This window comes from Haliotis rufescens, unplaced genomic scaffold (genome assembly GCF_023055435.1).
Source record: "Haliotis rufescens isolate VD_foot unplaced genomic scaffold, xgHalRufe1.0.p SCAF_1, whole genome shotgun sequence".
Classification (NCBI taxonomy): domain Eukaryota; kingdom Metazoa; phylum Mollusca; class Gastropoda; order Lepetellida; family Haliotidae; genus Haliotis; species Haliotis rufescens.
This window is the reverse complement of record NW_025963779.1, coordinates 90,858,586-90,872,863: the sequence shown is the minus strand read 5'-3', so window position 1 is coordinate 90,872,863 and position 14,278 is coordinate 90,858,586. Positions and strand designations below refer to the sequence as shown.

General features: G+C 40.7%; 1 protein-coding gene across 12 annotated transcripts in view; it reads right to left on the bottom strand.

The window, feature by feature from the left end:
* The window catches only part of LOC124134164 (myocyte-specific enhancer factor 2A-like), a 114,176-nt gene that overhangs the window by 62,203 nt on the left and 37,695 nt on the right, over positions 1 to 14,278 (bottom strand). For all 12 annotated transcript variants that reach the window (XM_048403629.1, XM_046498848.2, XM_046498850.2 and 9 more), the window contains one exon: positions 6,218 to 6,308. The gene's annotated coding sequence lies outside the window, so the exon portion shown is untranslated. The remainder of the gene's footprint in view (positions 1 to 6,217; positions 6,309 to 14,278) is intronic.

Sequence of the window (14,278 nt, the reverse complement as noted above, 5' to 3'; positions counted from 1 at the left end):
GAGGCGGCTGCCTGATTTAGGTAGATAGGCAAGTCGACTGCCGATCATCATGCAACACAGGACAGGTGGAAACAATATGGCAACACAGGGAAACTAATCCCAAAAATCTACTTATTTTATTGTTCTTGTTTACACCTGTTTACACCTGTTTACACCTGTACCCCAGAACACAGTACCCAAGAAATGTGGGGCTAATGAAAAGCTAAAAAATTGCAATACTCAATAAGATTACTTTTGCAATGATCCTTTATCTCACAAACTCTTTCTAATGAAATATGCAAATATATTTCCATATCAAGATCGTACCTGGTACTATGATAGTGAACAGTGCTATTTACGTACCACTCTGAGAGATAACCACTTGGACTGAGAGCTTACACCAGTAAACAAAGCACAAGACTAAATGAAGCATTTATGTTGCACAAAGTTTCTATCACCCTATACCACCCTACAGAGTATGAATAGTGCCCAATGCCACATCAGAAATATTACAGCTAATGTAGGCGAGCATATGTGCCTGACAACACCTTCTAATAACGTTATATTTATGGCATCCCAAAGCAAAGATAATTTGAATCTGTTGAAAATAATCACTTATGTTTGAAATGATAAAATCCCCTGTTTTTTTCATTATTCAAGTCTGATTGAAATCATTCTTAAAGTCTTGTAAACATGCATGAAAATATTCTCTCCAACCATCAGCCATCATAAGTGTTAAGGAAAAAATGTCACAAACACTTTCCTAAGTAGAAATCAAATCTATAGACACATCGTCTAAAAAAATACTTTGTGATTATACCAGAACAGATTGACCTAGATCACCCATGATTACTCCCTAGAAATTTCCAACCTCGTTGATTTGTGAGATTGTCAGGCACGTCCAATCAACTTGTCTTTTACAAGAGCAGCTACACAATAAGATTTCGGCCTAAAAATCCCCAACTGACGTCATAGGCTTCGTCAAATAATTTGCCGCACACACTCGGGAGAAGATGAGCGCTGGCCACCAGGTGGCCACAGAATCTTGTACAGTTCCCGCTAATTAGGGAGCGCTGATCAGTCTCAGCTTATTATAATGGTCCATGAAAACCACAGTGACCGATGGATGTTTTCCAAGATTTCCCAGAAGACATTCCTTCACTCCGTTGCATTGATTGGTAAATTTATTGGATTTTTTTCAGGTTTTGTGAGAAAGTCATATAATTTCTTGATAAAAAAGCTCTTTGAACACATAAACATCGTGCTCTTTGAGAAAAAAATATTTTTCACATGTGGAAAAATGTAACAAGAAGGAAATTATGAAAATTGATACTGCTTTTGATTGAAATTATCTTTTTTCACACGTAACAGATTCAGATTTTTTAGTAATTTGGGAATATTTTAGAATTAATACACAAACAAAATTGATTTATTTTGTGACTTTAAATTTGTAAATATTGCGAAACAAAATAGAGCGATATTGCTCCATTTCATATCAATACAAATGAAAAAACAAATGATAGCATTTGGCTCTCTCCAGGACAACAATGACAGAAAACATATCTCCAAAATGAGGGTTCACAAAAAAACACCCTCAATCAATTCCACTAAACTCACTCTCTTGTCTGCCCTAATTAAGTCACATGGGTTCAAAGCGTATTTCTTCTGCTCAGTCATCACCATCGATTCCACACGTGAACAATGTTTTTTATCTCATTTGGCACGGTAACCTCAATCAGGTGTGAGAATTGGCAGGCACTGTAGAACAGGTACGTGTAACGCAACTGGAAAAACTCAAGAACGTTTCTGGAACTGGTCTGTTCTGAATTTAGCTACTCCCAGAGAGGAAAGACTAAAAATATTTCATCATAAGTGTACTATTTTCTGCCATCTAAATAAAAGACTATTCCACACTTGTTGATACCAGCCCAACCTCATGTTTATATTTATCCCGTATTCACCGACATCACATAGTGTTGGATGCTGGCGCCGGCGCCTGTTCTCCACATTGATGGAGGATATACACGTATCTACACCCCAGTCTGGAGGATTTTGCCCTGGGCTCCACAGATTTCTTATAGTTGCCATACAAAACCGGATTTTTTGCATATCTTAGGAGTTCAGCTTACAAACAGGTAAATATGACCTTATACAATATATCTTTTGTGATGATTCATGTTCAGCAGGTTTAGTTTATGCAGGTTCAACATTCTCTGAACCATCGCACTCGGGATGTCGCCTTACTTCAACTGTTCATTACAAATAGGGCTAACACGATGGCAGTTGCAGTTCCCTGACAAATTCTGTACCAAGAAACTCAAAGTGAAAGTAGAACTCGATGAGCCAAGGTAGGGACAATGAATGACTTCAGACCATTATAATGTACTGTGTCGTTAATCAAGACTGCATGCAAGGTGGCACCTGACTTCTAGCTGGTCAGTCTCTCATATTGACACCACCATATATTTCATAAACATCCCTATATCATTCTCATCCCTTCTCAGTTCCAGCAGCCAATCCTCATCCCCTTTTCAGCTCTGAAGTTAAGAGACTCAAGTTCCATAATACTCGAGGGATTCCTGTATAGAACTATTTCATAGACTGGTGAATGCGATTGATACTTGACTTCGAGGAGTATGTCTTAATCCGACTGTTGAATACGACTCATACTTCATTTCAGGGACGATGATTAATCTAAATATGTTACTCTGCATATGGTGTATACTAAGTGACCAACTCACCATGTCTGCCCGGACACTCCAGCATATATCTTAACTTTCTTATCACCATGTTAAAACCATGATAAGATACACTGTTCTACCTGGTGAATAATGAGAACACTAGTGACATGTCATGTTATTCCAGCTCAGTGCAAAGAAGTGTGAGTGTATGTTGACACAGAAACATTTCACCTATGACAAATAATGTGAAATCCAATTACAAGAACCATAAATTCCATTGAAAATTCTGACATGTATAATGGCATAGAATTGTGAAGGGGAAGAATGGCAGTGCCTCCTACAAGACCCACATCAATGTGATACCGAGATATGTTACCATTAAAAACCTGACAAAGTAGACACAACTTATGGATAACAACTTCTTTAATACTGTAAAGGCGACGTTTCGGTATAGATCCTTATACCGCCATCTGTCAACTTCTAAGTAATGCCTATCAAACAATTCAATAACAACCTGTGCTACACTTGACCCTATATATATTATTAATTTGCTATGATGATTGCACGATGCCCAATGAACAAGGAAGCCAGGGGAATCAATGAATGGCCTTAAATGGCCTTAAGCCCAATCCCTAAGTAGCAATGTTCATATAAGGACAATTGTCTTCCATCGCCATAGCTCCAGTGGACAGCCTCCTCTCATTACCAACTACAGCAGCAACAATTTCATCCACGCCTGGACACATTGAAACGTTAAATTAGATCTTTCAATAATAGCTAAAAACGATAGTGTGTGTGCATTATATAAATGTCATACATGTAATATAAAACATATATATCACATAAATAATAACTGTATTTCATGTTTGACTTTGTATCACCGTCACTCGATGCAACACAGGGGGAATATGACACATAAACCACATCTTGTCTTCTGTTTAGCTCACAAAGTTGTCACTAACTATACTGCACCAGAGAAATGTATGTAAAAGGTTAACCATAGTGATTCTTAAGGAAGTGTTAGGAAAATGTGTCATATCTGTGTCAAGTGGAGCTACAGGCTTTGCCATGCATGAAGGATGTACCCAATACCCTGCACGGATCAGTCAGAGTCAGTCAGGAAACACAACAAAGCCGATCAGCATGCTAAGAACTCCTGTATTCCCAGAAATAGTTGTATGTGTACATCTCATTAGCTTCCACGTGGGACAGCAGAGTGAGTGAGTGATTTGTCATTAATGCATTTCTTTTGGTTGACTAAAATCAATACCATCTCGATATGTGTTTGTCTAAAGAGTTTGGTGTTATGCAATGCCTCTATTCTCAATATTTATAATCACCAAAAAAATATTTTTCAGATTAAAAAGAATCTGCTTTTCTGAAGTTGATTCTTTCAAAGTATTAAGTCTGACCTTTGAATAAAGTAAATAAAAGCAGTATATGATATGACTTGCTGCCACTTGCATCCCCAAGTACTCAGCCTTCCACCAGAGAACACTACCAATACCTCCTTTCTCTGATTTCCCTAATTCCACTGCTATATTTCCCCCTTATTCCAATGCATTATTTCCCCCATTTTCCACAGTAATGTTTCCGAAATATTCCTCTGTAATATCCCCCCCTTATTCTACTGTCATGTTTGCCCTGTATTCCACAGTAAAATTTCCCCACATTCCACTGCAAAATTCCTCCCTTATTCAACAGCTATATTTCTCCATATGTCACCGCTGTATTTGTCCATTATTCCATTCCTGTATTTCCCCTTACCTCACTGCTGTAGTTGTCTTTTATTCTGCTGATATATATCTCTCCTTCTCTCACTGCTGTAGTTCTCCATTTTTCGACCCCTGTATTTCCCCAAATCTCACTGCTGTAGTTCTCCATTATTCCACCCCTATATTTCTCCTTATCTCACGGCTGTAGTTCTCCATTATTCCACCCCTGTATTTCCCCTCATCTCACTGCTGTAGTTCTCCATTATTCCACCCCTGTATTTCTCCTTATCTCACTGCTGTAGTTCTCCACTATTCCACCCCTGTATTTCTCCTTAACTCACTGCTGTAGTTCTCCATTATTCCACCCCTGTATTTCTCTTTATCTCACGGCTGTAGTTCTCCATTATTCCACCCCTGTATTTCCCCTCATCTCACTGCTGTAGTTCTCCAATATTCCACCCCTGTATTTCTCCTTATCTCACTGCTGTAGTTCTCCATTATTCCACCCCTGTATTTCTCCTTATCTCACGGCTGTAGTTCTCCATTTTTCGACCCCTGTATTTCCCCTTATCTAACTGCTGTAGTTCTCCATTATTCCACCCCTATATTTCCCCTTATCTCACTACTGTAGTTCTCCATTTTTCCACTCCTCTATTTCTCCTTATCTCACTGCTGTAGTTCTCCATTATTCCACTCCTGTATTTCCCCTTATCTCATGCTGTAGTTCTCCATTATTCCACCCCTGTATTTCTCCTTATCTCACTGCTGTAGTTCGCCATTATTCCACCCCTGTATTTCCCCTTATCTCATGCTGTAGTTCTCCATTATTCCACCCCTGTATTTCCCCTTATGTCACTGCTGTAGTTCTCCATTATTCCACCCCTGTATACCCCCAAATCTCACTGCTGTAGTTGTCCATTATTCCACCCCTGTATTTCCCCAAATTTCATTGCTGTAGGTCTCCATTATTCCACTGCCTTATTGATATTTCCCTTATATTCTATACCAACTCGGCTTGATATGTCTGTGCCTCATATCTTCTGATTTCATGATTAACCTGCAGGTTTCATCAGATAGAGTTTATCTTAGCAATGATATTTAAAAGTTAATACTTTTGAAATATTGTAGTATCATATGTAGAACAACACTTTTAAAAAGGTTCTGTCAGTGTGTTTAAATGTTAAGTGATTAGATGCATTGTATAGTGTCTGGGCTAACAATTAATAATAAAAACCTTTCACTGATAGAAGTGAATATGTGCTTCTGTGAATATTAAGTGAACAATTGGCACTGTAAAGAGATGATTCTGTAGCTTAGAATCCAACCCCAAAAACCTCATACCAAAGAAAATACATCAGCTCATTTCAGTCTCATTTGTCTGTATGAGACAGCGCAATATGCTACTTCCCTAACACACGCAATGATTTAATGATAATTGTCTAACATGAATACATACATAGAGCATACACTCAGACTCCATCTTTAAAAAGGAGACAAACTAAACTGGGCATTCAATCAAACCAATCTGTGATTTTTTTTTACGGATTTTACAGATTTGTGAAAGTACAAAATATTATTTTCAATTAAAAGTAGAGTCATTTCAAATTGTCACTTACAACCAGTTTGTTTTTATCCTCTTTACAAGGAAAAGTATTAAAAAAAAAAAAACAGGCTTAAAAAATAACAGGCATTTTGAAAATGATATCTTGCAACGTCTTAATTACAAGTAGAACTTCACCCATAATATTTTTTCCTAAAATTCAGTTTAGACTACTGCATATGGGCTTACAGCAAGAAACATAATTGGATCGGCTATTCATTCATGTAAACAAGTGCACCTACCAGGAGACGAAGTTAGTTAGACAGAAACAGTAGATTCTGACAGCATACAGCAGGCATCAAACATGGGAGGTAACTCGACTGTATGGGCGATCTGAAATAAAGGATTCAAACATTAGCAGGAATTCATTGGTTCCTACTTTAGTCATACACACCGACATACAGACCGACGTAACAGGTGAGAGTGCAAACAGCTACAGCATCTTATTGGACATGATTACATGTTTCAAAAACACTTTTGGGATGTCATGCCCTACTTCCGAAGTTCAACCCCCCTATGAACATACAGCTACCTTGACAACTATCTTTGACATTCGAATCCTGGATGCCTGACAAGTACCCTGACAGTCCTTGATGCCTACTCTTGACAAGTACCCTGAGTCCTTGATGCCTACTCTTGACAAGTACCCTGACAGTCCTTGATGCCTACTCTTGACAAGTACCCTGAGTCCTTGATGCCTACTCTTGACAAGTACCCTGAGTCCTTGATGCCTACTCTTGATAAGTACCCTGAGTCCTTGATGCCTACTCTTGACACATACCCTGACAGTCATTGATGCCTACTCTTGACAAGTACCCTGACAGTCTTTGATGCCTACTCATGACAAGTACCCTGACAGTCCTTGATGCCTACTCTTGACAAGTACCCTGAGTCCTTGATGCCTACTCTTGATAAGTACCCTGAGTCCTTGATGCCTACTCTTGACAAGTACCCTGACAGTCCTTGATGCCTACTCTTGACAAGTACCCTGACAGTCCTTGATGCCTACTCTTGACAAGTACCCTGACAATTCTTGATGCCTACTCATGACAAGTACCCAGATATTCCTTGATGCCTACTCATGACAAGTACCCTGACAGTCCTTGATGCCTACTCTTGACAAGTACCCTGACAGTCCTTGATGTGTATTCTTGAATAGTACACTGGAAATCCTTGACGCCTACTCTTGACATCTTCTCTAATATACATATTCAAAGCCTAACAGGCAACAGCCAAGACAGCACCTACTGAAAGCACCTTCTACTCCAAACTTCTCCCAGTATCTGCTGCTTTGAATTAGTTAATTCCTCTGAAGTAAAAGCCAAGCAGCAGCAGCAGCAGCGGCAAAGACATCAACACCATAGCATAGTGTTATTTCTAGCATTATTTCTTCGTTGACTGTTGTACAAACATGTTGAGGTCTACCATGAACCCAGTCGGGCAGTAACCTTAGGTGGAACACAAGCTGGGTCTCACCAAGTACTCCGACAGATGTGAGTACGAGCAGTAGACAAGGCGTATCATCCCTGTGTTGCAGCCCAGTGCATTGCTCTGTACCTAGTCCTGCTTCAGTAACAGCAATGTACTCCAGCAGCAATGGTATGACTACTGCCACACAAGCATGTAACCTCCACAGCGTGTTGCTGCCTCTGTACACCCAGCACCTGTCAGTGTACGGCAAGCCCCAGGTCCCCATGATGTACAGTAAACTACGGTTATAACGAACTCAAAGGGATGACTAATTTAAGTTTGTTATAACCGTAGTTCATTATAAGCATACGTACTGCATATATACAGCAAATGGAGGGACCAGAAAACAGTGTGCTATATCCGTCAGTTTGTTATAAGTGTAGTATACTGTATATAGCAATCACATAATTCTACCTGTCCTGGTCACCAAGCACACTCTTTACATCTCACTAGTATATTAACCTTTGGTTAGAATTCTTATTTCCAAGACGAAATCCAACTTGTTATTTTTGTCCTTGCTGTCTAGTCAATATTGGTCCATTGTTTCAGATATATGAAATGCTTTCTCTCTTCTCATTTACTCATACTGCTGTTTTGGTAGTTCAAGAGACATTTCGGAATATGTTCATAAATCAACACAATCATTGTACTATGACCACCATGTGACGGAGTCAGTTGATACCGACAGCTAATGTGTACCATGATACATAACCTCCAGCTATCATATACGATACAAAATATTCCACATGCATCTGATATTGCATACTACTGTAATACGTACAGTATCCCACCCATGTATAATACATTGTATCACATACTGTTGGTATTGTTACACCTCAGACCAATGACTAAGGCTGCACCTCACACTATGTAATCAGATAATTGTAAAAGTGGGAAAAGTGAGGACATGATCTTCCCCCCACCAGCACAGTGGCCGCGATGCTGCTGTTGGAGCATCGTCTGCTGCAGTAACAGATGGGAACTAATTACAGAGGGAGATACCCCATCAATCTGGGGCTGGCAACGGCAGGAACGGCACACGCTACATCCAGGCCTCTGTTCAAGGGGAGACCTTGTTCTATAATCTGTTCCACACAACCAAGATTTGTCTTACAGGACTCCTCCAGATTCAATCCTCATTTACTGTCAAAATAATAGCATACTCTACAATGTTTCTCAAACTATGTAGAACTATAAAAAATATTTCAAAACACAAAAGGCTTATAAAATAGACAGAAACTAAAACATGTAAAAAAACAACAAATTGACCACATTCATATATAACAATTCACAGTGTGGAAAGTTTTGTTCAGGTGACCAGGTTTCAGGTGTCACAGCCAGTGAACCCATCCTCCCATTTCTCCAACCAGGGCAACAAAGATTGATACAACTTTGGGCCACCCATGTTCCCTGGGCAGCACAAAACAATTACTTAAATCCCAGATCAATGCTCAACAGTAATATTCACTCAGATCTTCCACATCTTCAACATAACTCAAAACCCCAACACATCACACTTTGTCATGATTTGCATTTGTGACCAACTTTTCATAACCATTTGAACAGCATTGATTTATCATCAGCCTCAAACTTTCTACGGAGGTTTCTTCCGAGTTCCGATCTTTGGAGAATGTGACCTCTGTGAAGTGATGTTCTTTTTCAAGGGCCATTAAAAACAATAACTTGAAGAATTAGTTCTGTCTGTGGCGGGGTGCCTGCAGCGTATTACCATTCATAATGAATTTATCTCTCACAGGAAGTGAGAAGAGGATCACATTGTTTAACAAAGTTTTACAGACTAACTTTACTGGGTCATTCTGAGCAAGAGTAGTGGGCTTTCATGCCACTGAATAGGGAGCTGAACACATCCATCTGTATTTAAACTGTTATCCTGTTGAAATGTGTTCGTCATTTCTTGATTCATAGAATGTTTTGGCTTTCATATATATATTGTCAGATTGATTTAACATTATCATAGCAGCTCTTGAAATAATATTTTTAACAAATATACCCATAAAATATGTCTTTAGAATTTGTTTCAAACATGGAACTTTTTATTTTTGAAAGTTTAGTTTAGGCTTGTATGTCATTTCACAACTGCTAAAGCAACTCACTTGTAACCACGTCACATGCTCGCAATGAGAGCTCTTGTCCTGTCATCTCCAAATAATGACACAGTTCATAACCAGAATGAAACATAAAAAGTTGATGTTCTGATCATGAACAAATTCTTATTTTCTTTTCAGAGAATATAATGTTCGTTCAAAGATTCACATGATGTAAATATCACTAAACTGGTTACTGATACTGATGCAAGAGGATGAAACTGATGAACAAAGCACACACACACACCACACACACACACCACACACACGCACGCACGCACGCACGCACGCACGCATGCACACACACACACACCAGACTGCACCACACACACACACACACACACACACACACACACACACACACACACACACACACACACACACACACACACCAACCACACCACACCACACCACACACACACACACACACACACACACACCAACCACACACACACACCACACACACACACACACACACACACACACACACACACACACACACACAGCCCAGTCTACAACAAGTGGGGAACAATCACTCGTCTTCCACCATTAAAGTTCAACTTTAACTGAGTAGACTCACAGGAAATGATGCAAACTTAGGCTGGGTCGGAAGTTGGTGACGTATTGTCAACGACCACAGCCCGCGGGATATTTCCTATTACTATTTTATATATCAGGAAACGAGGGACAGTCATTCACTTCCTTGTGTAACTACCAGCAGCAGTACTACCAAACTCACGATCCTTCTCCCACACGCAGGAACATCACCGTCATTATCTGTATCATCACCGTCACCAACTAAAACATCATTCTCATCAACACTCATACATTTCATCCATACCCTATAAACAAAGCTGAAAACACCACACGACAATTCCTAATCATCATCATCATCATCATCATCATCATCATCATCTGTGTAGGCTGAGGCATAAACAACCAAAATAACACAATACTTAAACAAAACTAACCCAACTTCACTCAAGAGTTACACTGAATGTGTTCTACTCCTGCCTCCACCTGTGAATCAGCAGTGACACAGAGTTGAAGAAAGGTTCTTCTGTCCATTATATTGATGTTGTTTTAAAGCTTCATCATGACAAACACAGACACAAAACAAGGCATGTTGGCCTTCTAATAGTCTGTCATAGAGACCCTGAAACAAATATATCCAATACAACCCAGGCAAGTCTATAATGTTTGGCAAGTCTAGATGAGACTCTGGGCTCCTTTTTATTATATTTTATAACTATAATTCAACAACTGTTTTTTTCTGTATAATATGTTCATTTTAGAAAACTGGATGTTAATCTAGCCTTCTGCCTTCATGAACCATGACCTATCTACCTATCTATCAAACGATCTACCTATCGTCCATGGGGAGAAAGTTTCATATTCCACACCAGTATCCCATCTAGCCCTAGTGTAAATCCTATTTTAAAATCATTTTCACAAAAAGAAGACACTCAGACAGGTCTTTATTAAATCACCGTTTTAGCATTATTTAACTCAAAACCATTGGCGCCAAGTGCAGTCCATGACATGAGACCTTGGTAACACTACCAGATACCCTTCACCCATCTTCAGTACCAGTTCCATATACAGGTGGGAGTCAGTGCGCGTTAAACAACTATCCCTCCACTCAATCACTGACGCAATTCCCTGACAAACCTGAAGTCCTTGGCATTGGGCTGTGGTAACCTTATCAGACACCTATCTTTCTGCCTCCTCCTTCCACACATTCAATTAACAGGGGGAGTGAGTGCACGTTACACCCAAACAATTCTCTCCTCACCCCCACCTCAGTACTCACCTACCCCAATCCCAACCCCCGCGAAGATATCACGGAAGAGTCCCAGAGACACCAGGCTATACCATGCCAGTCGACTTATTCTTCCTATTCAATGTTCAATATTACTTTGTCATGTGACCCGTGAAGATTCCGGGGTAGAATAGGTCTTCAGCAACCCATACTTGCCATAAAAGGCGACTAACTGGATCGGGTGGTCAGACTCGCCTACTTGGTTGATGCATGTCATCATATCCCAATTGAGTGGATCGATGCTCATGATGTCAATCACTGGATTGTCTGGTCCAAACTCAATTATTTACAGACGTCCGTCATATAGCTGGAATATTGCCGAGTGCGGCGTTAAACAACAAACCAAACCAACCAACTTTATCATGTAGGACTGACTGACTGAGTATGGTTTTACATGGGTTTTAGCAACATCACGGCACCTGGCATGTGGAGAATCAAAACCAGGTCTTTGGCGTGACGAGCAAACACTTTTACCACTAGGCTACCCCACCACCCTTTATCATGTTTGATACCCTGTGTTGTTGAAATGACCAATGGGAAGACCAAATCATGTACTTTAACCCAGGTAAAGAAATTACAAAGAAAGAGAGTCAGCAAAGTCAGTACTGTTTAAAAAAATTAAGAAAGGCCAAAAAGAAATTGCCAAACACCAGGACTGAAATAACGTATTGGTGAGTTACCCCCCTTGCCAATGTCCACACGGGCAGGCATCATCTGCTGATGGTTATTAGTAAGAGATCATGTCCACCTCCTAGCATCCCCCTCCCACATTGGACAAACAGAGAGAGCGTGGCAAGTCGTGTCTGGCTGACAGGAAGCCCCAGGTTGAGGGGATTACAAGAAGCCACTTCCTAATGGCCTTACATCACATCTCACGGTCATCTCGGCGTATTTACAAAGCTTGTTGATTTCGTGCCGCTCGGACCCTCAGTGGCACCGTGGAGCGCAAGAGGTCTGTCACAGAGCACTCCACATTGTCTGTAATGGAATTTGTGTTCCAACATTCTTGTAAACAACAGCAGCCATTGTCATTAGTTGTCTTGACAGTTGTAGGAATGTGCCGACCTATCAGTGTAGGTAGGAAGTGTGAAATTAGACATACTTCCTCCGCTCAGTTCAACAATATCCAGGTGAGCCTAATTGGGCAGGTTACTGGTATTAAATATGAAGTGGCAAGGAGAAAAATGAAAAATGGGTCGGAAATGGGAACTTCCTTGGAGACAATATCTTGTCAACTTACACACTGTAAGGATGAATTGATCTATTGATTTCCAGTTACACATATATCTGGTGATACTCACACACATGCACACACACATTCACACACACACACACACACACACACAAGCACATCCAGACACACACACATTCACAAACACACACACAAGCACAGACAGACACACACCATCAAACACATAAATACATACACACAGATGCACATATACACACACATACACATATACACTCACACACAAAAAAACTCACAGACACAAATACTTACACACACACTCACACACACACATGCATGCACCACACCCACACACACACACACACACACACACACGCACGCACGCACGCACGCACGCACGCACACACACACACACACACACACACACACACACAGGCACGCAATAAATAATTGTTTCCTACCTTCAAGTATACATGAAATAGGTATGAATCAATAAAGTATACTAGTCAAAATGATTGAACATAATTTTTAACTGATTCAAATATATCTCATTTTTCACACAAATAGTGAAAATGGGTAATTAAATATTCACTTTTTCTCTTCTATTTTGAGAAAATACTTCTGAGACACATGACACTTGCATATGATTTGACTTCACACAAATCACTTTTGCTTAATTTATTGCCATGGTGATATATAGGTACGCATGACATTTGATCTTCACAGCTTACACTCATAGGTGTTGGATTTAGGAGCCATTTTGTTATGTGATAGAAATGAACTTTACACGTGCAATATCACTTACCTCATAAAAATCTATGCAACATTTATTTGATGAAATATTTATCACTTAACAACGATTGATGTGTTACTGTGCAGTACATCTGTCTCCCAGCCCACATTCCACACACCCACACCCACAACCTAACCACACCATCCACTGGCTCCATCTAGCCACACCCACAACCTAACCACACCATCCACTGGCTCCATCTAGCCACACCCACAACCTTACCACACCATCCACTGGCTCCATCTAGCCACACCCACAACCTAACCACACAATCCACTGGCTCCATCTAGCCACACCCACAACCTAACCACACCATCCACTGGCTCCATCTAGCCACACCCACAACCTAACCACACCATCCACTGGCTCCATCTAGCCACACCCACAACCTAACCACACCATCCACTGACTCCATCTAGCCACACCCACAACCTAACCACACCATCCACTGACTCCATCTAGCCACACCCACAACCTAACCACACCTTCCACTGACTCCATCTAGCCACACCCACAATCTAACCACACCTTCCACTGACTCCATCTAGCCACACCCACAACCTAACCACACCTTCCACTGACTCCATCTAGCCACACCCACAATCTAACCACACCATCCACTGGCTCCATCTACCCACACCCACAATCTAACCACACCATCCACTGGCTCCATCTACCCACACCCACAACCTAACCACACCATCCACTGGCTCCATCTACCCACACCCACAACCTAACCACACCATCCACTGGCTCCATCTAGCCACACCCACAACCTAACCACACCATCCACTGGCTCCATCTAGCCACACCCACAACCTAACCACACCTTCCACTAGCTCCATCTAGCCACACCCACAATCTAACCACACCTTCCACTGACTCCATCTAGCCACACCCACAATCTAACCACACCTTCCACTG